The sequence below is a fragment of the Papio anubis genome, chromosome 9 (genome assembly GCF_008728515.1).
Source record: "Papio anubis isolate 15944 chromosome 9, Panubis1.0, whole genome shotgun sequence".
Classification (NCBI taxonomy): domain Eukaryota; kingdom Metazoa; phylum Chordata; class Mammalia; order Primates; family Cercopithecidae; genus Papio; species Papio anubis.
The window spans coordinates 73,669,972-73,696,682 of NC_044984.1; the positions used below are offsets into that span (position 1 = coordinate 73,669,972).

General features: G+C 38.0%; 1 protein-coding gene and 1 pseudogene across 8 annotated transcripts in view; both read left to right on the forward strand.

Moving 5' to 3' along the window:
- Positions 1-26,711, forward strand: part of SYT1 (synaptotagmin 1) — a 587,652-nt gene that overhangs the window by 435,238 nt on the left and 125,703 nt on the right. The window lies entirely within an intron of this gene.
- LOC116268899 lies at positions 2,374-4,756 on the forward strand (annotated as a pseudogene).

Here is a 26,711-nt window from a genome sequence, read left to right on the forward strand (position 1 = left end):
TGGTAAAGAGTGATTTTTAAATGAGATTCTGTAATCTAGTGCAAATGGAAAAAAAATTGATTGCAGAATTAAAACAAGTTGGAACATAATTTAATTAGTATCCAAGCAGAAGGGAAGAGAAACTACTTTAATGCCTTAATGGAAAATCAATTTTGCAAGAAAATTTCACATTTTTAAGCCTAATTAGAAAAACATTTACTTCACAGAAAAGCATGTGAAGAATACATATTCAATCAAATGGCAACAGTTTTTTAACCTCCAATGGTCAATTCCTTGGTACTTCTTCCGAGTGAGTTAAAGTCATTATTCCTTATGGCATCTTTTATGCCCAAGGATCATGAAAGAAGTGATGCTGTTTCTAAGTACATTTAGCAATCAGATGGCAACTATGCTCTCCAAGAATCTCCACCCACCAATCAATGCCCTGATTAGAAATCCTTATAAAAGGTTAATTGCTGGAATTTTAAACATGGATGCCAATAAGAACCTTCCTGGTCATTCACAACATTTAAGAAATGCAACAAAAACATTAATTTGCATCCACAGCATTTCAGGAAGTCATACTTGTTGTTCTTTACTTTGTCATTGTCTATCTTCCCCACTGGACTGAAACTCCATCCAGGCAGCAGCCATTTCTATGATTCCTCACCAAGGTTAATCACAGAGGCAAGAACACAGTAGGCGTGCAAAAATATTTTTGAATGAATGAATGGAGTTTGAATGAATGTTTATTAAACAGTAAGAAACGTTTCCAAATGCCCTTTTTAAAGTCCGTGTTAATAGTCATTGTGTTCTTATTTTACAAACGATGGTTAAAGTATTCTGAAAGCTGAGGAGCAAAATGTCCTAGCTCTGAATGCTGAAAATAGTTTAGTGCCTCTTTGGGTTTTTTGGTATGTTTCTTTAAAGACAGAGGCAGTACAGATGCTTAGCAAAATCAACCTTGTTACTGTTTTTGATTCTGGTTTTGAAAATAATAGATTTTATCTCAATAACTTTTGTTTATTAAAGGCTTATTCAGTGTCTCCCTCTCTGTAACCCTCTTTTTTCATCCTGTTTCCATAATGCACATGGAGTTCATAGATTACCTTAATTTAACTTTTGTTTAAATTTAAGACTTAAAGCTATGGTGTAAGTCTCTGCCTACATCATGGAAATTGATCCAGAGGAAAATGCGAAAGAATTAGTTCTAGGGAGAACTCAAAGAATGGGAACAAAATCTAAGTTTATCATGCCTAGAATATTTGTTGTTAATCAATTTTATAATATAGTAGATATCGTTTAGTAGTATTGAATTATTTTATAGTATATTAAAACTATAATATATATTAGTGTACCTAGTATCTATGTGTCCATATCATGGGACTTGGAACATATTGATTTCCCTTTAAACTGCTACAGAAGTATAAATGTGTTTTATTTTTTATGGTATCTTGGGCCATAGCTGTGGTTTGAGTTTGAGTCTTTGGTTAGAATTTCTGTCACCAGTTGTAATTGTATTCTTATGCATAATAAATGTTATCCACTTCATGATGTGGTTTCCAAGAACATGATAGGAAAAAGCAAATAACTTGGAATATCTCTCTAGTATGTAGGACTGTAATTTGCTTGCCTTTCTGATTAAAAAGACTTTTCAGACACAGGTAAAAGAAATCCAAATTCTCACTTCAGAGTTTCTAAACAAAAATCCAATATTTTTTATTTTAAATTCCCTAGAAAAGTAATATAAATTAGACTCTAATTTGAAGCAACAATTAAAGTGAGGAGAGACCCTGGACACTTTCAAAATGTACTTTGGCTGCCTTCCGTTGTTCTCCCTCCCATTGTCATACTTGAGCCTACTGCACCTGCCTTCCTTGTCACAGTGATAACCACCCAAAGGTCTGGGCTGACAGCCTGGCTCTCTAGCTTCCAAAGTTCATCTTCATTAAAGCTTATATCAACTTCTCTACCTATGCTATAAACACAAATAATAGCTACCATTTACTGAGAGTCTACTGCATGCTGACAAAAAAAAAAAAAAATCGTAACATTCTTCAAAATTGGCATTATCAAATCTGTTTTACAAAATAGGGAAGGAAGGGAACTGAGACCCAGGAAAGTTTAAGTAATGTGTCCAAGTTTACACAGGCAATGCCATAACTACAATTCAAACATAGGTCTAAAAGCCTACACTTTCCATTTTTTGAGATTGAGTCTCACTCTATCGCCCAGGCTAGAGTGCAGTGGTGTGATCTCAGCTCACTGCAACCCCTGCCTCCTGGGTTCAAGCGACTCTCCTGCATCAGCCTCCCAAGAAGCTGGGATTACAGGTGCCTGCCACCATGCCCAGCTATTTTTTGTGTTTTTAGTAGAAATGAGGTTTCATCATGTTGGCCAGGCTGGTCTCGAACTTATGACCTCAAGTGACCCACCTGCCTCAGCCTCCCAAAGTGCTGGGATTACACGCATGAGCCACAGCACCCAGCCCACACCACCTTCTGTAAAGAGTCTCTCTTGGTCTTTTCAGGTCTGTCTGGCTCCCAAACCCATTTTCTCTCTACACTGCCATATTGCCACTAAGAGAGGGCAATGATATTGTATGTTTTGTTTATGTACTTATGCCCAGCACATTGCACTGTGACTGCAACATCCAAGGTGCTTAAATATTTTCAAGTAGATTGGTTGAACAAATTAGAATTTAACAAACATGCCTTCTAATGTTCTATCACCTTTGAGAGAGTCATCTTTGAAAGATACAGTTATTCCAGTTGCACTGTGGTATCCCCAAATATTTTTGAATTCCAGTCCCTCTCTCCAAATATCTTTCTCAGTGTATAATACATTATCTGTTCTCAATAATGATTTGTCTTTGTCTTGAAAAGGTAAATTTCACTGAAATGGCCATAACTATGGAGGGTCAAATACAGGCTATTAGTTGATGATCGAATTGGGTAAAACAGTTGTAATTACTGTGGGAAAGTAATGAGATGGATGTTCTTATGAGGTTTATATTCTGACTCTGTCCTAAATGCTTTGAGCATTAACATCATTACACGATCTCTCAAATGATTTGCTATGGGGAAAATTCTCATTAGGAGATATAAATTCTGATACAAGTAGTACGAAGAAAATATAATTGTTTGAATAGAAATCAATGTAAGTATTAGGTTTTCTTTTTATCCAAAGAATAAAAGGACTGAGAGTTTTCAGTTGAATTTTAAATAAAGCAGAGCAAAGTGGTTTTGGGAGCCTGGATTTCGTGTATATAGGCTGGCAGAGCAGAAAGTGAGGAGTGGGTATTGAAATGGGAACAAATATAAAACAAAAGGAGAATGAGAACAATGATGTAGACAAGAGCAGTCTTGTTTACATCTGGTTTTTCATATTATTGAAATAATGAAGAGGGTTTTGAGTGGGAAGCAATGTGAGCAACGCAGGAGAATGCTTTGTTCTGTCTTCCATGGATTTAAACCTTTTAAAATGTAATCTTTTCTCTTGAGTTCATCACATGCTTGGGAGCAATTTTTTTTATCTTGTTTGTGAATCTTCAAATGAGATGTTTTTACCTTCTGTCTTACTCCTACCTACCTTTGAGCAGGCCAAATGTTTGTGCTGTAAAATCTTTAATCCATTACAATCTGTTACTCTGCAATTAGATGAAATGTCAGTGATTGAGTTGTACTAGTTGTACTACAGAATAAGGGAGGAGAATGAGGACTCGCTGAAAAACAAGAGCTTAAATAAAGATATTCGACAGAGGAAGCATACACAGACACAAACTTACTTGCTTTAAACATGATTAAATTATTGCCAATTATGAACAAGAACTTTTAAATACTGCAAATTAATTTTATTTATTCATTCTTTCATTGATTCATCATATATTAAGCCTCTTTTATAATCCAGGTATTGTGCTAATTTCAGGGTATATAGTGGTGAATAAGATAGACCCCCACATCCGGCCACCCGACCTCCCGAGCCTGCAGGGCTGAGGCTGGAGTCCTGCCAGACGCCGTGGGGGGAGTGAAGTTTGCAAACTTCCAGGGCACCTGGCCCTGGGTGTTGGGCGAGCCCGGGGGTGGTCGGAGGGACTCGGGGGCAGCTGGAGAAGCCCAAACGCAGCCTGCGTGATTCCAGTTATGGCCACCCAGGTGATGGGGGAGTCTTCTGGAGAAGGGCTGTTTACCGGCAATGGCAACATTGGAATGGCCTTGCCTAACGGCATGTATGACTTGCATGATCTCTCTAAAGCTGAACTGGCCGCACCTCAGCCTGTCATGCTGACAAATGTGGCCTTCACTGGGAAAGTAAATGGCAGCTGCTGTGATTACCCGGTCCGTGAAGAAAGACAGATGGCAAAATTGATGCCTGTTGAGGATAACAACTTTTCAGATAGTGAAGAAGGAGGGGGACTTGAAGAGTGCTGAAATAAAAGGTGAACCTCATGGGCTGAGACGTTTGGAACTCAGCGTTGCAGAACTTCAGCCTGTATTTGAGGCATCAGCTGCTCCAGAGAGTTACAGCTCAAATAAAGATCTTCCTCCTGAAACACCTGGAACAGAGGACAAAGGCAAGAACTTGAAGACCAAATCCTTTTGCTGTAAGTCATGCCAATATGGAGCAGAATCTGAAGAACGGTTTGTGCATCGCCTCAGAGTTCACAGTGCCAAGAAATGTTTTGTGGAAGAGCGGAGAGGCCGGATGCGGTGGCTCACGCCTGTAACCTGAGTGCTTTGGGAGGCCGAGGCGGGAGAATCACCTGAGTTGGGGAGTTCGAGACCAGCCTGACCTACAAAAAGAAACCCCGTCTCCACTAAAAATACAAAATTAGTCCGGTGTGGTGGCGCATGCCTGTAATCCCAGCTACTCGGGAGGCTGAAGCAGGAGAATCGCTTGAACCCGGGAGGCTGAGGTTGCGTGCAATGAACCAAGATCACGTCATTGCACTCCAGCCTACCCAAGAGCGAAACTCCGTCAAAAAAAAAAAAAGGTTCGGTGGCTCACGCCTGTAATCCCAGCACTTTGGGAGGCCGAGGTGGGTGGATCACGAGGTCAGGAGATCGAGACCATCCTGGCTAACACGGTGAAACCCCGTCTCTACTAAAAAATACAAAAAACTAGCCGGGCGAGGTGGCGGGCGCCTGTAGTCCCAGCTACTCGGGAGGCTGAGGCAGGAGAATGGCGGGAACCCGGGAGGCGGAGCTTGCAGTGAGCCGAGATCACGCCACTGCACTCCAGCCTGGGCGACAGAGCAAGACTCCGTCTCAAAAAAAAAAAAAATAAAGAAAAGAAAAAGGAAAAGAGAAAGAAGGGAAGGAGGAGCGGAGAAGCAAGCAAAAGCCAGGGAATCTGGCTCTTCCACTGCAGAAGAGGGAGATTTCTCCAAGGTCCGTATTCGCTGTGACCGCTGTGGCTACAATACCAATCGATATGATCCCTATACTGCACACCTGAAACGCCACACCAGAGCTGGGGTTAATGAGCGAGTCTACAAATGCATCATCTGCACATACACAACAGTAAGCGATGTGTTTGGAAAGTGTAAGCCTGGAATTAGGAGACATAATTATTCCTCCAAGAATATCACTTGGGAGATTCCAAAGCCATAGCTATTACATGGCAAACCTAGGATAAGAGGGGTAGTATGAGTGCTGGCAGACCAGCTACAACTTTCCTATACAGTGAAAAAGGCTGGGGAAACAAGTACAGGTCATATTTTTTTAAATCATACTTTCTCAAGGATCTCCACAAACTACTGGGTGTCCTCGCTGTCTGTGTGATAGCCTCTTTCTACAGGTGAGGCCTCAAATGAATTGCAGCTATCCTAGTGTTCCTGTGGGGGTACTTTGTGTGAAAAAAGGGTATGTACTCCAAAACATTTTTGTAGGTTCTTTGGCGAGGCACCAAAGAGTACGAAAGAATCCAATACAGGATTTTTCTTACTGATAGTAGTTATTCATTGCAGTAAAATAAAATATGATCCCGGTAGGAAACCTTGAATTCTGACCTCCCATATTCTGTTTTGAAATAATCACTTTATGTTTCTTTTTTTTATTTTTTTTATTTTTTTAATCTGATGATCTCTTTGAGGGCAGCTTCAGATTTTGGCAGTAAAACATGAAAGATTAGGAAAAGCATTAATAATCTGTGGGTGGAAAACTTGTTAAAAATCTGAGAGTAAAGTTTGAGTTAAAAGTTGTGGAAAAACTTTTAATATGGAAAAACATGGAATTGACTGGGAGGCCAAAGATTTAAAAAAGCAGAAGATTCTTCTCTTAAGACATGAGGAGTAAGTTGTGTGATAACGGTGTGTGTTTTGTGTGCATGAACGGAAATTGTAAATGTTGAATTCTAGGCTCCAACGATCACTGTCAACAGAAGATCAAGCTGCAAATATTTATGCTTTAAAACTTAAATTATAAAGCTAGTTAAATCTTTCTAACAACTAGTTTTAATGTTCATGGGTACATTTTACCTAAGTTACTGTTAACATTGTATAGAGAGAGATTCATCTTAAGCACAGATTGGCTATCAGGAATTATTTTGGGGAAGAGTTTTTTTTGTGGATTCTTTCATACTGCAAAAGAAAAACCATTTGCCTTCTGGGGAACTGAGCTAAATTCTAATCTAGTCTTTAAGACTAGAATGCTAAAAACAAAAACACGAAGGAAATTAAAACCCCTTATTATTAAATCGATTTGTAAAAGCATTGTTACTGGAAATTGATTGGACTTGAGGCCTTCTTCCAGAAAATAAGGACTTGATTGTCAGGCCTGTATTAGGTTGTGAACCTTAATGCCATGTATTCATACTTATTAGAAATTGTTTCAGTGAAAAGCACATTAGCAGTATGAACTTCTGGTCCAGTTGGAAGTTCTTCCATTTGAAAAATGTGATATTTGCATGCAACTGTTTGCATCTTTTTGTTTTCTAGTCCCACTCGCCCACACTGGATAGAATTTAAGCTAGAATTTTCCCTTTTGATAAAAGAACAAAAAATGAACATGTTATTTGTAAATTGATGTGTAGTAACTAGTGATAAACTTGAAACACTAGAATACATGACAAGCCTGATCTTAGGTAGTTATGAAAATTAATGTCTTACCTATCTTTTGAATCTATATTCACGTTGGTTTTTAAGACTTTTTAAGTTATATTTTTTCCTTTTTCCTTCAGAGTTGCTTCTTATTTTGGGGCCACTTTTTTCTTTTATTGTGTAATTCATAAGGGGCTGCTTTTTTTTTTTTTTGATAAGGCTTATAAATATGGCTGGATATTCTGCTCTAGTCTTCTAAGAAGGGTCATTTTATTTTTCAGAGTCACTTATAAAGTCATGTGTAATTAACTTTGGAGACTGTTTTGCATATGACTGCTGCTACAAATTAAAACCCAAATAGACCTCATTGCATGTCACCCTATGAATGCTTACAATGGAAGGAATACCTTGCCTGTAGTATACTGTCACTTCTGGACCGAAAAGCTGAGGAAGAAACTTAATTTTCTTTTTTGCATAAGTCAGAAAAACTTACTGCTGTTCCCAGTTTCCTGGTTGACCCCAGCAGATGAAATGAATAGATAGTGTTAATTCAGATTGAAGAAATTATCTGAATCTTGGCTTGCGTAGATTTACAATCTACATGCAATATTAACTAAATCAGATAGTTTTTACAGTTTCACATGTGTACATAGGTTCCCTCCCAGTCTCTTCCATACCTATTAGTTATTGAACTTTCTAATTCTAATTCTATTGAAACATTACAACAGTGTTTTGTTGCACCAGTTTTATAAACTTACGCAATGCAATACGGGTTATTTTTCTGAGGCAAACCCAAGGTAAATTTCTCAAGGTTCTTGCTGCCTTCTTTAGCAGCATTTGAGGGAGGATCTTTTACACATTTGTAACAGATAAAAATAAAGCAGATTGCAAATCCTTTTTTAAAATCTTAAACCATGTACCAAGTTTTTGGTCCAAGTTGTGTAGGATAAGTTAAATTGCATTCTGTTAACCAATATGAGTGTATTTCTGTAAGCATAGTTATGTTGAAATACAGTTTTAAAAAGAAAAAAAAAATCGACCCACTAAGCTCAGTCAATTAAAAATTAATGGTGAGACAGAACTACAGGGTAGATTATAACTCAGCCTATGTGGATCACCATGACTCCGCTTACTACTGATGTGTCCTTTGGCTTGTTGCTTAATCCTTTCATAAAATGAGATTAATATTTACTCACCTCCATGAGTTGTGACACACTCTAAATGAAATAATTAATGTAAAGCACTTAGAACAATACTTGGCACCAGATAAACTCTCAAAAAATATTAGTGGTTTTGTTATTGAAAACATTGGTCAGAGCTCTTATTTCCTTGCCAGCTGAAAAGCATTTCTCTGATGACTAGACTTATATCTTTCCTTTTTTGAGGACACTGGGACAGCCAAAGTGTTCAGAAGGCATTGTCATACATGGTTTTAATAAAAGAGTGGATATCTGAACCTAGATCCCATGTGCGAGAGTCTGTGGGGTGTAAAAAGATTTCACAAAGACGAACCCAGTTTAAGGCTCAGCACATGTGTGTGGAAGATAGTGCTACCATGGTGTGACCTCAGTGATTGTGCACCAATTAACTCCTCTAAGCTCTGACACCCCACAAAGGAACTCAAAGTTTCAGGCTCTGCTAAAATAAGACAGACAATAACAAGTGTTGACAAAGATGTGAAAAAATGGGGAATTCTTATACATTGCTACTGGAATGTAAAATGATGTAGCCACTTTTGAAACCAGTTTGACAGTTCCTCAAAATGTTAAATAAAGTTGCCATGTTACCCAACAATTCTACTAAGTTCTACCCAAGAAAAATGGAAACTCGTGTATACACACCAAAAAAAATGTGCAAGAACAGTAGTAGCATTTTTCGTAACAGCCAAAAAAGTAGAAACAACCAAAATGTTCATCAGCTGATGAATGGATAAACAAAATGTGGTATATCCATATAATAGAAATTACTTAGACATAAAAAGAAATGAAGTCTTGATACATGCTATAACACCAATGAACCAAAATAGGCAAATCCATAGACAGACAGAAAGTAGATTCATGCCTAAGGGTAGGGATAGGATAGGGAATGGGGAATGGGGATGATGGGTATGGGATTTTTTGGGAGTGATGAAAATCTTCTAGAATTAGATAGCAATGACAGTTACACGATCCAGTGAATATACTAAAATCCACCAAACTATACACTTTAAATGGGTGAATTTTATGGTATGTGAATAAATACCATTTTTCTCAATAAGCTATTTCTTATCTTCTATTATCCTTATTATTTTTAAATTAAATAAAATTAAAATTAATTATCTGAGACAGGGTCTCTTTTTGTCACCCAGACTGGAGTACAGTGGCACAATCATAGCTCACTGCAGCTTCAAACTCCCAAATCCAAGCAATCCTTTCACCTCGGCCTCCTGAGTAGCTGAGACTGCAGGCTGGCACCACCATACCCAGCTAATATTTTTTGTTTGTTTGTTCATAGGGATAGGATCTTACTATGTTACCCAGTTTGGCCTCAAACTCCTGGCCTCAAGCAATCCTCCCACCTCAGCCTCATAAACTGTGACTTACCACAGCCAGTCCTAAATCTGTTTTTAAAAAAGTTTCAGGGACGGAGATACCAAACATCAAAGCGTGATGTTCCAGGCTGACTGGGGTCCCATGTGAAACAGCCCTCAGGTATGCTGGGAATGTCTTTCCTGGGGCTGTTTCAAAAGTTTTGGGATATTTGCTGAAAATATTCTAGTCTCTCTTTAAACCAGAACACTTGTCTCCAAAATCACACTCCTTATTACCATTTCTATTGATATAAGGGCAGTACTAAGGTTCCCTTTTTAGAGAGGAGGAACCCAGGCCTAGGACATATGCTAGCCACTGAGAACTCAGGAATAAAATGCCAGTTTTTCTGATTCCACAGCCAGTTTCTACTAGTCTACTCTCCCTTGGGATAAGAAGTTTTATGCTTAATTCTCCTGATGTAAAAACAAAGTTTTAAACATGAAAACCAATCTTTTTGCAGCTTGTTTTCATACTGTAGCTTCTCAGAGATTCCCCAAGTTGCTCTTTTCTGGACCTTTTTTCTAGCAACATCATGGCTTTTTAAATTGAGATAAAATTGGCATGCAATAAAATGCACAGATGTTAAGTGTACAGTTCAATGAGTCTTGACAACTCTATACACAGTGTAACATCACTCCGATCAAGCTACAGAATATTTCTTACCCCAGAAAGTTCCTCATACCTCTTTCCAATGTGTCTTAGCCCTGGCTCCTAGAGCTAACTTCTGTTCTGATTTTCCTTACCACAGATCAGCTTGCCTGTTCTGAACTATATACCAAGGAATCATATTATTTTGTGTCTGGCTTCTTCAGCTCAAGATGATGTTTTTGAGATTCTTCATACAGTAATATTTCACTCCTTTTTATTGCTAAGTGGTATTCAATTATGTGAATATATCAAGATTTATCCATTTTCCAATTTGGGTTACTTCCAGTTTGAGATTGTTAGGAATAAAGCTGTTGTACTTGTACAGCTTTCTGTGAACATAAGCTTTCATTTCTCCTGAACTGCTGGTTCATAGGTAGGTATATGTATCACACTTCTTTGAAGCTAAAATGACCAGGACCACAGGTAATAGTCTATATAGGAATGTATTGTGAGACCTACCGTCTCACTAGCCTCCTTGATGATGCTCAGCACCACCTTGATTCTTGACCTGGGCACTATATTTTCTATCCTGCACCATACAACTGGCACCTCATTACACACATGCTTATTCTCTAAGTGTAGGTGCATAGCCACACAATGCTGTTACAAAAAGATGGCTTGTTTAGCTGTTTCATTGTCTCAATAGATAGAATATAAGCTTCTTATAAGTGAGGAAAGCGTCTTAGCACTTTTTCATATCATAGTGATTAGTTCTTAGGAGAAAGTATGGCATGGATCAAATGAGCATAGAACTTGGAATCCAAATCACATCAACTCTCTGAGCCTCATTTCCTCATATGCTAAATGTTATTGGAAAATGTCAAATAAATTATGTACCTATGTGTTTGAAGTTTAAAAGTTATTTTTCAAGCATAGGTCTGTCCAATGCCAAATGAATTCCTAAAATAAACAATCAGATACATCGAGTAGCTGTTCTCTTTCACTATTTTATGGTGGGGAAACAATCCATTGTTTCCAGAACCATTTAAAAAGTTTAGGAGTATTTTCACTCTCACTGCGGGGATGGTGAACATCTCAGTATCTTTATCACCACTTCCTTCTATCCTTCCCAGATTTCAAGTGTCCGAAGGCAAAGTGGAATGACCCCTAAGCTTTTTTCAAAAGCTGATGGAAGAATTCCCTGTCAGCCTACTTTACGCAAAACAACTTCTGGTACTGGCTGTCACCCTGCCAGGCTTATCTCCACTCTTCTTACTTTTTGCTCTACTTTAAATGTCTCTCAAATCATTAATCATATGCAGTTATTTTCCCCCGGGGACAGGCCACAGCAAAATTGCAAACCAGAGATGGCAGAGTACTCAATGGGGCGCCTTGCTCCTGGCCTTCAGGAGCTGGCAGACTTCTGGCTTGGAAAAGAGCAGGACATTGCACAGTGGGAGAACCCAGGGCACACAAGCCCAGCTCGAGCCAAGCTATCTACTTACAACTTTAAAATGCTTATAGGGCAGTGTTGTCAGAAGTGACTGTCGGGCGAAGTGTCAGAGCCCTGGCATCAGGAAGTGGTCAACTCACGTGTTGGTAATTTACCGACAACAGCATAGGTTGAAAAGGAAAAGTGTATTAGAAAGAAAGAACACTGCAGAAGAGTGCAGTGGTGCACCTCAGTGAGAGGACTGAGCGCACTGCTGTGGATTTTTCCATAGGGGTATTCAAGGACCTTAAGGCGGGAGCTTAAGGGTAATTTGGATTACGTTAACCACATAGATCATGATAAATGATTATGTTTGTAGATATTTTGGTGTGTTAATGTCAGCAAGGGTTGTAAAATGAGTTTTGGAATGGCATTACAAAGATATTGAGCTGTGAAGAATTGCCCCAAATTTAAAACTGTTTAAAGAAAAAGCTACCAGAAATGTATGGCTCCCTAAATGTACTGCAATGTGAACTGTGGCACTGGCTATTCTCCTAAATTTCCATTTCTATATACAGAGACATTTAGAAATTTTAATTACTTAGAAAGATTGAAAGAGGCCTGGAACCAGAGGCCAATTTTAGATATTAGGAAAGTCTAATTACTTCTAATTTTCCCAGATAAGGAGTTGTGCCGCCAGAGAGCCTGTTTGATAGTCACCAGGTGATCCTTACTCCCTTCTAAATTCCTCAAATAAGGAGTTTTGTCTCCGGGGCCTGTTCAATGGTCACCAGGTGATTTTCACTCTCCTCTGTGACCCGGTTCATCCTTGAATGGAACCCTGTTTCAGGCATCCCTTCTGAAAGCCTTCTACACCAATATTTCTCTTTTCATGTGGACTATAACTAGATTACATGCAAGAATAAATTTCTGGACCCTGGATAGCACTAGAATACAGATGGGAACATTTATGAGTGAAGCGAAAGACCCCCACATACAATTCTAGAAGAGGACAAAAAGGAAAATTTGAAACTATCTCTAGTCAACCTCTTATTCTCTAAGCTGCAAATACTCTGGAATGTGGTCAGAGGTTGTGTTTTGCTACAAGTTAACCAACTGCTCTTCACTTTAAGCTGTGATTTCTACATGAATAAATCAACATTCCGACAAGGTGCTTCCCTGAATTTTCATGTTCTGCTAGTGTTTTAAAGACAGGAGAAAAAAATGTTTTTCAGAAACCAACATAGCATCAGAAATAGTCTGCTCTTAATTGTATCTCAGTGTTAAAAAACAAAAACAGAGTGAGATTAGAATATTAAAATAGGTAGAGAGTGTGGAACTTTGTTTTTATTTTAGAACATATTTTTGGATAGCCTCTCAAGTCATAAACAGGGAATATAGAAAGCAGCCTTTGAAATGCCTGCCTGAGATTAAATCAACATTAATGTTTAACTTAGAATCTGAGGAGAGATGTATGCCTCTTTGCAAGGTCATTGACTTTCCAAGCTGTGTCACACTGATGTTTTGCTTATGTTGAAGCCTTGCTGTCATGTTTGAAGAGGACATAAAGGCAATGGAACCTATGTGTCACAGTAGGATTGCCTAATTTTGGTTTAAAAAATGCCATTTTTGTTTCTTTTTGGTAAATAGTGCTCTCTGTTTCCTGGAAAATCATGTATAGTACAAATTTACCTTTACTCATGTTTAAGCTCACACCTATTGAGTATCTGTTTAAGTCAACCACTGTGCTAAGTCTGTAACTCATTTACTCACAACACCACTGTGGGGTAGGCACCATTATTATTCCCAATTTATAGATAAAGAAGCTGAAACTCAGAGAAGTTGGAATTCCTTATGGCCAAGTAGCTAATAATGGGAGGACTGAGATTCAGAATTTTGTCTGACTGCAAAGTTCTTATCCACCATGTTAAATTTACTCTAACTTAGAAATAGGTTACAGGGCCTAGGCTAGGGATGACGTTTTGGTCTGCAACACATGCACTCTACACATATCCTACACATGTGTGTTTCCTTACTCCAGACTCCCAACAATTCTGCCAACACCACAACACCACACAGTACCAAGCAGGGGCTGCAACAGCTGGCATCCATTCAATACCATTCCCAAGTCTCTTAGCTGCTCCCAAGATTTCTGGGCCACTCTTTCCATGATACGCCTATGCGTGAAAAATCCCATATAAAATTCACGTGCTTCTGTTTTCAAGTCCCTCTATTCCCCATCCTTTGCTTTATTCCATTCCACAATATTGCAAGTTCCTGGAAAAATGCAATAATGTCTTCCATCTCTTTCATCACCTTCCCTTTTGCCAAATAGAATGAGGAACATGGAGTAGAATATCCATCCCTGTAATTATACCTAAAACACTAAAGATCAATGAAGTGTGTATTTTAATGTTCTCCAAATAGCATTTAATTAGGGGTACTTGAACATATGAGAAATGTCTTTGCAAAGTAAATGTTTTGTGTGCTTAGAGTTTTCTAAGCCCCTGTGTTTCATAATGCAATATAAGCTCTTTATTAGTACCCTCTGGCTGAGATAAGATATTGAGCTGTGAAGAATTGCCCACAATTTAAAATTTTTTAAATAATAAAAAAGCTACCAATAATGCATGGTTCCCTAAAATGTACTGCGATGTGAACTGCAGCCCTGACCATTCACCCAAATTTCTATCCCAAAACCCTACCTCTCATGAAAGAGAAAAAAATAGGGAGAAAAAAAGCACATGGTATATCTTACAAAACGAGTTAATTACTAAATGCTTGTCATTTGGTCCCCAAATTATCCTTTCTTCAAATCCAAATCTTTAATATTTTAAAGAATAAATTGCAGCATTTCTACCTGGAGGTTTTTACGTCATCTTTATAGGAATTATTTTGACCAATTTTACATACAACTTAGCTAAATTTGTAAAGATTTTTTGTTTTAGATCTGAATCTTGCAGCATAACTAGTCTGTATTAGATGAGGAATGGTTGTCATTTTCAGTTATGACTCTCCAAACTTCGTATTAGCTGGTGCTATGGCCCTGATTTCCTACATCAGCAGCGCCTCTCTCAGGTAATTTATCTTTTTTTTTTTCTTTTTTCTTTTTTTTTTGAGATGGAGGGGCGCAATCTCAGCTCACTGCAACCTCCGCCTTCTGTGGTTCAAGCAACTCTCCTACCTCAGCCTCCCAAGTAGCTTGGACTACAGTCACATGCCACCAGGCACAACTAATTTTTGTGGTTTTAGTAGAGATGGGGTTTCACCCTGTTGGCTAGGATGGTCTCGATCTCTTGACCTCATGATCTGCCTGCCTCGGCCTCCCAAAGTGCTGGGATTACAGGTGTGAGCCACCACGCCTGGCCTCTCAGGTAATTTCTGAAGACCTTGATTCTCACCTCCACTGCAAACCCCCAAACCCAACCCCTTCTACCTGCTGGCCTGTGCTCCCTCTTCAGAACTTTCCTAATTTTGTGATTCTAACTGCTGGTCAGTCCCCTTGAGAGGAAAAACAATGGACAAACTTAATTTAAATCTGAAATAACTAATTAGTTCAATGAAATCTCACAAACTGTGTTACAGAAATTATTAAGTCAAATTTGCAAATGAAGAAACTGAGACTCAGAGAGTCTAAGAAATTTATCTGGAATCATATAACTAAACGAGTAATGGCCAGAAATTTAAATCAAAAGTTTGCCATACTCCAAATTATGTTAATTAGTATTTTAAAATTCTGTTAAAGCAGGGACTTCATGTTAAATTCCTACTATTGGAAGTTCAGGAAATGCTCAAGAAAAGTATGAGGGACCCTGGTAATGAACTTATGAAAGAAATGTATCCTGTGAATATGGTGGCTTTTCCTCTTTTAACAAATGGATTGAAGGTTTTCCTGAAAAAGTGATGAGGGATAACTTTAAAAGGTGCCTATTTAAATTAGCATACAGGCAGTTTGAATTCTAGTTCTTCCTCTTCTAGTATGTTAGAGGGAAGGAAATGGTTTAGCCCAGTGACTGCTACTCCATAGACACCTGAACTGAACCTGAAGATAGAAAAGGGATGGGACATAGCTGAATTTTAACAAGGATAGTTTAGGCCAGGGCTGCTGCTCAGGGCACTGGGTTTGAGTCTGAGACTAGTATTTACCAAAACGTGTTGTATAAGTCATCAGGGAATACATTCATGGAAAAACTCAGTATGCAAGCACAAGCACCAAACCTTCTTTCAGATCCTCATGTTGAGCACATAATGAATTCAGTGACCTGAGCTAGAACTTAAGTAACTGGGAGCAGAAACCAGTTCATCATGTGTCATTTCTACAGGAAGATAATGCTTCAGATGTCATGTGATCTCCTCCAAGTGGAGCACAGCCACTTGCCCAGCCATTAGTTAGAGTGCCCAGATGAGAGAAGAGAAGCAGAGGCTGGGAACATAACAGGGGCGTGCAGTTGATTGTTCCTCTCAGGGCCAAGATGGCGTGACCCAGCATTTCCCAGCGCCCCTCCCATTCTCAGTATACAGTCTGGTCAATGTTCCCTAAGAAAATGATTCATTCAGCGTGCCTCCTTTCCAGATGAAATCACATACGCTTGACTTCAGAACTGAGAATGAAAATGGTTCTTCCTAAATGCAAGTTCTGGCATGCCTAAACAAAAATTTCATGTATAGTAAGCTAAAATCTTGCAAGGAGTTTAAGGCATAACTTATTCAAACGTATTCTGAGACTGTGAATATTGAGGACTCATCTATCCTCAAATGGAAACTGCTGCTGGCCTCATCTTCTGTGCCTTATCCTTCCTTTTAAAAAAATTCTGAGATTTACCACTTAAATGCCTGCATCCATTTGGATTAACTTTCATGTTCCATATATTTCTATTTTTATTAGTTCATCTTTGTCCTCCAAATGTAGGTCATCATACAAGTGATAAATTTAAGTAAGATTTACATTCTCTTTGTTCTTATGAGTGTATCAGTGGACATTATTAATATTGCCTCACATTTGCAGGACACGTTCATGTGCTTTAGAAACCACTGGAACCCAGCCCTGTATTTCTGAACCAAATTCTCTCCTCCCTCAAACCCTCGGGGCATTGGGCATTCCCTCAATTATGTGGCATCTATGGTAGCTTCTAATCTGATTGGGGCTCCTAAAATAGAACCAGAATCTCTTTTTTGGAGTGAGAGAATGCAGTGATGAGTATTTATTAATTAGGGGAAAAACCTCCACTTGAGGCAGCTGGGAATGACTTTCTGAAGACACTAAAATCCAAATAAAAAGAAAGACATTCAAATGTGGGAAGAAAAAGTAAACCCAGTAAGACCCTCCTGAAAGTGTTAAATGTTGAAATGGATATCTGAAACGGATATCTGAAAAAACCAACTTCTTTGGAGGATTTTTAAAAATAAGAATTGGGGCATGGATTTGTAGTCTTGCTTCAAGGCAAGGGAATAGACAAGGTGATCTCCCGTGGGATCTAACAGCCCTGTAATTCATCAAAGAAGGTATTTAAAAGCAAAGCCATGGGGGAAAGAGAACGGTAGCATCAATCTAAATCAAGCCTTACATGCATTTTCTCTTTTCTTTTTCTTTTTTTTTTTTTTTTTTACTTCTAATCTCTCCCTGCGTTTTTGTAAGACCCATCACAGCAGGACATACTCTCTACAATTACTTTGACAAACAGTAGTAACAGCACTTGGGTTTTTAGTGTCTTCCAAAGCAATCCATTTTTGACAGTGAAAAGTAGAGGAAACTGATTCCTGAAGCTATGAACTAAAATGACAGATTTGGGGATCTGATTTATCAGAGTGGGTTTTCCATATATCAGCCCTGGCTGACATTCCTGGGCAAGTACCCATAGGCACAAACTCTCAATGGAAAGTTGTATAAATGTAACACAAACAACAGTCATAAGTTGACTTTCCTATCAGGAACCTTGTAAAAAAATAGGTACAACATTTTATAAATCTTTTATTTTAATGAAGTTTATTTAACACAGAAAACTTCAGTCCAGAGATGTGAAATTTTACATTATAAAGAGTTATGGCAAATAGAAACACTAACAAACTGAGCCTCTAGCTGTCATATCTGAAATACTGTACATACCCATATTCATGGATGCCAACATGCTCTAACATAATTTTACATATTAAAATAGGCTCAATTTTCAATGATAATAAAATGGCTACTGATACTATGACTTCGTGGAATTTTAGATAGCCATTAGACATACTTATATGGAAAAATGCTTTAGTATGTTAAATAGAAAAAGCAAAATATAAAATTACATATAAATTATATAGATATGCTTTTGTAGTGGGTTTTAAAAGTATTTGCATATGTATAAAAATGATTCGGGAATCTATGAAATGAGAATAATTATCTTAGGAGGCTAAGATTATGGTATTTTTTTTCTATTTTCTTTTCTTTCTTTTTTTTTTTTTTTTGTGAGACAGAGTCTTGCTCTGTCGCCCAGGCTGGAGTGCAGTGGCGTGATCTCAGCTCACTACAAACTCCACCTCCCGTGTTCAAGCGATTCTTCTGCCTCAGCCTCCTGAGTATTTGGGATGACAGGTGCACGCCACCACTCCTGGCTAATTTTTTTGTATTTTTAGTAGAGACGGGGTTTCACCATGTTGGTCAGGATGGTCTTGAACTCTTGACCTCGTGATCTGCCCGCCTCGGCCTCCCAAAGTACTGGGATTGCAGTCGTAAGCCACCGCGCCCAGCCCATTTCCATTTTCAATACACACAAATACAAGTGCACACACACAGGGAGATATACATTTGATGTGACAAATAACCATGCTTTCAGAATTCAGTCCAGTATATTTTGGTTTAAGAACAGACTTACATTAAGTGCTCTGCCATGAGTTATCAGAAAAAGTAAATAGACCCACATGATCCCGCCTTCATTCCCTTTTCTCCTCTTAACACCTCTGCCAGCAAAAACACACACATTGAGTGGGCCATTGTAACTTAGATCCATCTGGTAAGATTCTTTTTCTTCTTCCAAATTAGTTTGTTCCAGAAAGTGTCTGGTATATTGTTCAAGAGAAGTATTTAATATTTGCCTTTAAGGAATGAGAAAATACGGAGGTCAAAATGAATTTGCATTTAAAAATAAGACCTAGATCACCCCTGCGGTGCATCTGTGGGGTTTGAGATGTGCAGCATCATACAAATATCACTAGGAAACTAAGACATTTGGAAACAGCTAAGAAAAGCCATATTGCTGGAAAAAATCATGACTGGCAAAAAAAAAAAAAAAGCTTTTTGTGAATATTCCATACCCTACAAAGAATGGGACAAAAATAAATACATGAAGACTTACACCCGGGAATAACACAGCAGAAAGTATCTTCTTAAAAGATTTTCAGTACCTTTGAGATACCGTGACATGATCATATAAATCCAAAATACTTCCTTGAAGCATGGATTTTTAAAGCTTGACTTTTTAATGCTAGTTGGGCTGTATTATAAGTAGCCATCAAATTTTTTGTTTCCTTTTCCTGGCCATCACAGAAAAATCTTTGGTAATTGGTAAGTTTGCTCCATTACAAGAAAACCTGGTAACCTTGGGATAGTCTGCTGTTAATATCTGATTCCTATTCATGTATCTTCCCAGGAAAAGCATGGGGGTTGTAGGGCGAGACCGAACCATCTGCTTATTTTAACAAAGCTTTTGGCCAGCTTCTGATGGTTAAGGAGCGCTGACTCCCTGGCTAGCCTACCAGAAGCTCAGAGAATAAGAGTTCCTGGTATTTACAGTGTTACTTTCTAAATCAGTTTCAGAATGTGACTAGTACACCTTCTTCCTAGGTAGGAAAAAGCTATGTTATGGCTGAAAAGAAAAGAAGCAAGTACTCTTATTCTTGGTGGATGTGGGAAAACAAACCATTTGGATACTGAACAAGGAATAAATACTGTCAAGCACTTAATTTCATACACAAAATATATAGAGAACTTATTTTAAGCTTTCTATTGCCTTTTAGATGCCAAATTCAGATCTATTTATAGATGCCAGCTTTGAGTAATTCAAAAATTTATATAAAATAATTTCCGTGAAACTTACAGTTTATGGAAAACAGAGAAAGGATTGCCCATTTCATGTAAGGCCTGTGATTTCCTCCTTTCACACGGATTTAGTATAGCTACAGATAAGGTTCATGGAATAAGGTTTTTGTAGTCAGACCCGGGTTCGGATTGCCTCTGCCGTTCATGAACCATGCAAACCTGAAGTCAGCTAACCTCCCTGTGCTTTAATGTTCTTATGCATAAGATAGAAAATATAAAACCTCATCACAGTGTTATTGTAGGGATTAGATGAGATGCAATATGCAAAAACACCCAAAACTAACAAGTATGCAGTGAATATTAGCTCCCTTTCTTCTTTTCGTTCCTCCAGGCTCTTGGGCTACTGTAATTTACACATTAACTAATTGTGTAACTTAAATTTCCTACTACCTCTTTAAAATGCAGACCATATCTATTGATGGGGGAAAAATATATAAAGCTTAAATCATGTGCCATAAAATAGTTCCTTAAAGGGTAGTACAGCAAAATGGAACAGATTTTCTTGCCCATTCACAGGATGACAGTGAATTTTAGCATAATTATTGAAAAAAACTCAGCTACTCTGACTTTTTACAATATCTAGTGATCAAGAAAACCTTTAGATCATATTACTTTTCCTCTCAATGTTGTAGTTAGGCTATTCACTCAGAGAGGCCTGTGACAAGCTATAGTTAATAAGTTTTCCATGGTGTCAAAAGTAATAATATTAACGCGCCGTTGTGAGTTAAATTAATTTTGTTTTGTGCACTGGCCTGCATAAACGTGAATGCCATTTCGAAATATGATCAGGCAGGAGCTGAGAAGGAGCCAAGTGGCAAGGCAGAATGAGATGCGGTCATTAGAGCAGAGCAGCCAGCTGCAAGCATTTGTCAGTGCAGGCAAAGAGGTGCAGGATATTATTACAGCAAACTTAGGGGGGTGTTCTTTCAGTTCATTTTGCCCTTTGAAAAAAAATACTGATTTTTGTCTTTAGAGAAAACTAGAGATGTTTGACATCCGGCTCTCCATGTTTGGAAATGAAAGACCATCTTCCTGCTAATCACTGATTTCAAGTGTCTTTCAACCCTCAGATTTTTTATCTCTGCCTGCAAAAGGCAGCTCATTGGTAATAGCTTTTAAACTGATGACCAAAAAGTGGCATTTTAAAGTCTTAATGGTTGTGTTTGTTTCAGACTTCTTCAGATTCCCCACCACCACCATACACAAAGGCATATACCTCCTGCCAACAGAACAGATAAATATGCGTCTGTAAACAGTTGAAAGATACAGGTTGAACCTAGGAAGGAAACACCTCAGGATGATTCAGGGATCAGATGACCAAAATGGCTTGTATAATAAGTTTTATACTTATTACAAAATGGCTGGACAAGCCCTTTTCCACTTGAGCTCTAGTATTTTAACTACTGCAATCAGAAATCAAATTATAAGAAAAATGGAGGTGTTCCTATTAAGATAGTCACTGTAAACACGAACTGGATAATTTAAAGGGCTCTGTACCTCTTCATATGTTAAACTTGACAATTTAGTCTAGGCAACATCTCGTAGTAATGAGCCTCTACATTTCTTTCATACATCTAGTATCACAATATTTTTGTCTGTTCAGAAGTATATGCACCAGGCAATTTTTAAATTTGTCTATAGAAGTTTCTCTATTTTAATAAAATGAAGAGCACTATATTCAGAGTTCTACATATTGTTTAGTATCCACAGCAATCCTACATGATATGAAAGCATTGTTATCCTCATTTCACAAAGGAAAAGTAAAGGAATTCCCCGAAAGTCATAGGACTGTTAAGTCACAGAATCTGTGTTTTAACTCAGATCAATTTCACTCCAAAGCCTGTGCTCTAGGTAACATATATCCACAAATACTCATGCCCTATTTCCTTCCAGCAACCAATCCACTGTGCCTTCTAGGATAAACAACTATGTTCTGTAGCTTCTGCATTTAACTACCTCAAATGAAAAGGCACCAGCAAAGGAAATGGCTTATTCTGGGAGATTTTGCGTTAATCTGATGATTCACTTCAACAAACGTACATCTTCAGATCATTTCATGCTGGGCACTGGTGATGTAAAGATGAATTAGACAGTGCTAGGCTCAAGGACTTCATAGGCGATGAGGAAGGGATGATGCTATCTGGAAGTGAGGAGTTCAGAAGAGATGGTCACAATGTAAATTTGAAATGGGTTCTAAAGGATGACTAGGAATTCAACAGGTTGAGAATAAGGGCTTCTAAGAAGAGGAAGCAGGGCAAGCATTGGAACATGTAAAGAACAAGATGTCCAGATCTGATTATAATCTAGTACTGTACATGTGAGAGGGGAATGGCATGAGGGGTAAGCCAGAAAAAAAAAAAAAAAGGTAATATTTTAGGGTCTTGAAGGTGGGAGTTAACATTTTAAGTCTCACGTTTGGGAGCCAGGGAGGATATTAAAGTTGTCAGTGGCCATATCAGCTCTGCGTGTAAGAAAGCCAATATTTTGGTGGTGTGAAGATGAATTGGAGGCTCTTGCGTCCATTTAGGAGTCTGTGAAACTATATGGCTGTGAAGATAGAATATGAACTAAAATTTGAAAAAGTATTTTCAAAACTAGAATTTGCAGAATTTTGTTATCGATCAGATAGAGAGGTGAGGGGCAGAGAAAGCTATTGAAAATAATTTCAATTCGTTTGACTGAGAAATGAGTAAACAGGGCGATAAATGAAATTACAGAAAGATGCACTAATTTTAAGGGAAACCATTAAGTTCTGTTTTGGACATGTTGATTAAAACAGTTTATTTCTATTTAAGATGATATTACATCTTTACCCCACCACGACTTGTTTTAATGTTTTATATGCGGTATTTAATATTCTCCTAAATAGTATCATACCCACAGTCAAGGAGCATTATTTAATTTTTCTGATTCCACTATCTCTTTACCAACCTAACACTTTTTAAAAATTACTCATGGCAGGGCGCGGTGGCTCACGCCTGTAATCCCAGCACTTTGGGAGGCCAAGGCGGGTGAATCACGAGGTCAGGAGATCGAGACCATCCTGGCCAACACAGTGAAACCCCGTCTCTACTAAAAACACAAAAAATTAGCTGGGCTTGGTGGCAGGCGCCTGTAGTCCCAGCTACTCGGGAGGCTGAGGCAGGAGAATGGCCTGAACCTGGGAGGCGGAACTTGCAATGAGCCGAGATGGTACCACTGCCCTCTAGCCTGGGCGATAGAGCGAGACTCCGTCTCAAAAAAAAAAAAAAAAAAATTACTCACAAAGAAATCCTAAAACCACATTTTTTTCTTTTAAAAGAATTCCAAAGGAAAAAATGCCCTGAAGAATAGCAAGCATGGCCTTTATCCTTGCAGCTTAGGATGGTGCATTTTCAAGTTTCCTCATGGACTTTGTGATTTCCATTTCAACACATCCCAGTTAGCAGCCAGGTGTAATAAACCGCTACAACCATCTGCTCTTTATTGTGCTGATCCAAGCTCATGGCCACAGAGGGGTTAAGTGGAAAATGAAATCCAATCTGTGTTATCCAAGCACAGGATTCAGTGGACTTCAGCCCTGTAAGACCCATTGGGTGAGGAGGTCCTAAGCAACCCTGCAGAAGGAGAGCCTTGGAAAGGGCCCAAGTGTCGTAAAATACACACCTCCACATAGATGTCTTACCGGGCCTTAGTCCCTGTACCTTTCCCTGTGTCTACGAAAAACCTGGTAAGAGGGCTGACTTAGGGAAATGTCTCTATATAAACACTTACATGACATTATCTTTCCATTAATTAATATACTGAAAATATAAGTATCTGCTATGTGCCAGGCACTAGCTGAGCAGGAACTACACAAAGTTGGATAAAACATTTTAAAATTATTCTTAATTACCTATGGATGTGAATGCTACTGTACTTGAATAATAATGAAATAACTAGCATGCATGACACTTTCCACATTCTAGGCACTGTTCTGAGCACTTTATCTCATCTCGTTTAATCCTCACAGCCAGGTGAGATCAGTACGATTATTATCCCCATTTTATGCAATAGGAAACTGAAGCTTAGAGAAACGAAACAATCTGCACAAGGTCACCTACCTAGTAAGTGGCAAGCCAGAGTTTTCAAGCTGTGTCTGTCTGACTTCAGGCTTCAGCTCCAAACCCCTACTCTGTGTAACCTAACAGGTGCTTCACTCACAAAGCCATCTCTACACTGTATCCATTGACCTTCAGCCATATGAAAACGGAGAAGAGAGCACTTATCGCTTGTTTAGAGAAGGTGGCTTGCTTTTCTTTTTCTAATTCACTCCTTAAAATAATCCCTTTCTTGCATTTATCCCTCTCTTTTGCAGAAAGCGTATCTTTCTACCTATTTTATCATATGTGACCGCATTAAATCCCTATAAGGAGAGAGGAATAAATTTTATTACCCCTCCTGAGTCAAGGCACTGTAATACATCTCCTCTTAGTCAATCTGTTTAACTCAGGCAACCTCAGGAACATAAAGGAAAGTTGGAAGCTTGTGTTTGGACATGCTTCTGCTCCTCTGAGAAACCCTTTCACCTCAACAGTCTACAGATTTCCAAGGAAGACCTTGAGATGGTCATTCAGGAATTGTAGCCTGTTGTTTCCTGTGCATTCAGAAGACATGAAAGCAATTACAAATTGCTTAACAGACGATGCATAATATTAGAGATGAAGAGTCTGGCTGCGAACACTTACACCAGGGAAATTCTGCTGTGTGATTTCTTTTCCAGATCAGCACCTTGTGCTAACAGTATCTTACTGGCATAATGTTGAGTACTCCTAAATAATGATCCAGTATAAGAAGAAAATTTAAATTTCAGAAACTTTCACTACATAGAAGAAAGAGCATGGATGTCTGTGCTTAACAGACCTGTTTTCTGAGTTCTAATAACGTTAGGAAAATTACCTTACAGGGCTGACCCTCAATTTGTTCATTCACAAAATGGAGATAGTAACTATATTTCAGGGCTGTGAAGATATGAAATAAATTACATGAAATGCCTGGCATATAGAAGCTGTTCCTTAAGTGATAGCCTGTTATTGACATTGACTAACATTTATTGAGCACTTCGTATATGCCAGGTGCTGTTGTTTGCACTTCATATGTATTAATCCATTAAATCCACACAACGGTCCTTTCACTTAGGTACTATTATCATTTGGATTTACCTGATGAGGACATGAAAGTCCGTAAAGTTTAAGAATATTACCAGATCACATAGCTAGTAAGTGGTAAGCCAGACTTTTTGAACCCAGGAGTCTAACTGTAGTCTTAATTATGGCACTCACTGTCTCTAAAATCATTCTTGGGAACCTAACATCTTTCAGGCATACAGACTTAACCTCCAGTCCATTTTCGTTTCCTGCAGTTCCTTATTCATAAACCTAGAAAATATTTCTCAGTGACCCCTGGAAAAATTGCACCAACTTCACTCTGCAGCCTGTTCAGTTTTACCCTCACATGCAATTGAGAAGTGTTGTTAATTTATAACAGCAACAGCTTCTTTCAGAAAACTTTCCTGCCTAACTCTACTAATCTCACCTATAAGCGACATCATTGGCTCATTTCTCTACCTTGAATTTCACTCTGGATAAATTTAGAAGTCACCTTTTATAATTTTACACATTTTCTTTAAATTTTTCCCACAACATAAACCTACAAGATTCTTCTTTTTTCTTAACAGCTTGCAAAATAGTCATATATACCTATGATTCATTTCCTTCAGCCAAATGGTCTCAAATATTCAAGAACTTCAACTGCCTAAAGGCTTTCTTCAGATAACACAATTGTGCATATACTCTTTTCAGCTTTAAATTCAAAATACTTTCCCTTAGATTTTTCATATTCTCCTAGTTGAAAGATTTTTTTGGACATCTAAAATTTATGTGATTTTTTAAATGTATGTCTTTTGAGTTATTTTCTTCTTTTATTTTGCCAAGAATTAATATGCATTTTAAAGCAATAGGAATAATTTGTCCCTTTGCAGCATTTTTTATCCCTTTGCAGAATTTATCAAACAATAGTTACTACTTTTATGAAGTACATTTCCATGGACATCTACAAACTTCTTTAAATTACAGTGTCAGTAGTAAACATGCTTTTATGAGATTCCACATGTGGAAAAAAAATAACTTTTTAAAAATGTTTAGTTTGATCTCCACCCAATATGATATAATAAAATTATAGGTAAAAGTCATAAATAAAAATAGTCATAAAAAATGATAAAAGTTATCTGGTGAAATTGATTAGCAATTTATGGATCATTTTTCTCATTTACATTTTTCTAGAAACTTATTAATTTTTCTTCATCAAAATGTGATGCTCAAAAGTTGAAAGCCAGAATGCCATCACAAATAAGGAGGAAAACTGTCATAGTTTAGAATGCCTGAAGTTACAATTGCATAACATATGCTGTTAAAAAATATATCCTCTATTAGTCATTTCTCATAAAAATCTGTGATGAACTTTACATAACTAAAAAATCCCTAGCATCTCAGCAGGGTCACTCCAGCTGTCAGTCTGGATACATGCAAAATGAAACAAACAACATATACCTATTTTCTTTCTTTGTCTGAAAAGGATGGCTTTCATTCCAATTCACATCATACTCATTTGCAGATAAACTATATTTTTGTACTGTGTGATTTAATGACATCACATTTTCATGCAAAGGACCATTGAATTCCCTCATGATGTTCTGATTTTCTTAACAATGAACACCAGTGAACTTTCCCCTAGGCAAACCAGATGGAAACTAAATTGTTTCTGCACAATGAACAACTTGTGAAATCTTGGCAAATGGAATTCCAAATATGCTTAGAGATGATCTTGACTTTCTCTGTAACTCTGCCACAACATGCAATGCATTTAAGGCCTTCATGGGAAATACACTAATTAATTGCATACCCTGTAAGCAGAAATGAATGAGAACAGAAGATCACTATCAAAGGAATAAAAGTCAAAAACTCTGAAAAGAAGTAATATGCAGATGGGACGTCTTCACTAAGAAAGTATGAG